This window comes from Echinops telfairi, unplaced genomic scaffold, assembly GCF_000313985.2.
Source record: "Echinops telfairi isolate 266 unplaced genomic scaffold, ASM31398v2 ScPeMD7_70;HRSCAF=299, whole genome shotgun sequence".
NCBI lineage: Eukaryota > Metazoa > Chordata > Mammalia > Afrosoricida > Tenrecidae > Echinops > Echinops telfairi.
In genome coordinates this window covers 61,105,145-61,106,405 of record NW_022103968.1, presented here as the reverse complement: position 1 = coordinate 61,106,405, position 1,261 = coordinate 61,105,145, and positions in this window count along the sequence as shown.

The following is a 1,261-nucleotide window of genomic DNA, read 5'->3' as shown; positions in this document are numbered from 1 at the left end:
CCGAGGGGAGGGGGCGAAGCCGGAGCGGAGGTGCCTTGGTGCCACTCTGGAGATGCCAGTGCCGATCGTGGGGAAGTGAGGCGCGGGGTGAGAGTGGGCGTGCCTCTTCGGGGGTCCACAGAGGGTGCTGCTTAAATGCGGGCGCTGGGCTGTTTTCCAGAGGGGAGGGTACCGGGAGCCGGCAGGAATTCACCTCTAAGGTGTTCCAAGTGTGCACTTGAGTATGCAAGACGCGGAGAGTGGGGTCGTGTACCTCGGAGCGGAGGAGCAGCTACCAGGTGGGGGGAAGGGGTCCCCGTGGAGTTGGGACCCCGAGTTTTCTCTTGCAAGATTCCCGGCTTGAGGTTTTCACCCAGACGACCTTCTGGAATCCTATTCATTGGGGCCAGGTGTTCCCGGACCCTGTCCCCAGAGGCCTTCTCCGCCCAGAACCCTACACTCCCCCCCCCACGCCCATCCCCCACCCCCACCCAATCCCTAGCCGTGGTCCGTAGCTCCCCAGTCCTAGCACACCCTTAGCGGGGCCTCACCAAGCCTCTTTCCCGCCTGTCCTTTGCGCCGTCTGTGGTTGTTGGTAGCCATGGGTCTGCCTGTCCCGCTAGACGACCTCGATTTTTCACACCGCTGTTGCACCCCCTCCCTAGGCTATCTTCAGCCTTGGGCGTGGGAGTCAGACAATTTGTGTCTGTGGCATTTGGTAATTAACCTGTGGCCCCGGGGCCAGGGCTGGGTGGGGTCCCTGGTGGTGACTCCAGGAATCGCAGTCATATCCAAATCCCTGCCTCTGGCCTCACCAGCTCCCATTCACCCATTTCCAAGGCCGGAGAGGAAACAGTGAGAGCAGGCTGGCTCTGGCTAACCCTCGGCCCAGCCCGGCTTCGGGAGGGAGGCCATGCCCTCCCTGGAAGACTGGAAAGGAAGGCAGTTTCCTGGTACGAAAGGAGTCACTCTGTAAGAGAGAGACACAGAACCAAGAACTGCTGTAAATCACCTTCAAATGAATAACAGGACTACCTTCCTACTGTAGCAGGGTTAAGTTGTCTTTCTGGCTCTGAAGACTAACTTCTTAAGCCTCGTGCAGTCCTAGGCTCCTTACTCAGCTCTGCAGAGCCAGCCTCAGAGCCCTCTGGTTCAAGGGCTAGTCTCGGTTCCTACCCTCTAGGGAAGCTAGCATACCCCTCTCTCCTCAGGAGGATGCGATTAGCCCCTGGCTCTCTGATGGGCTAGCCTTTTACCTATCCCTAGGTGAGCCTCCTTCTCC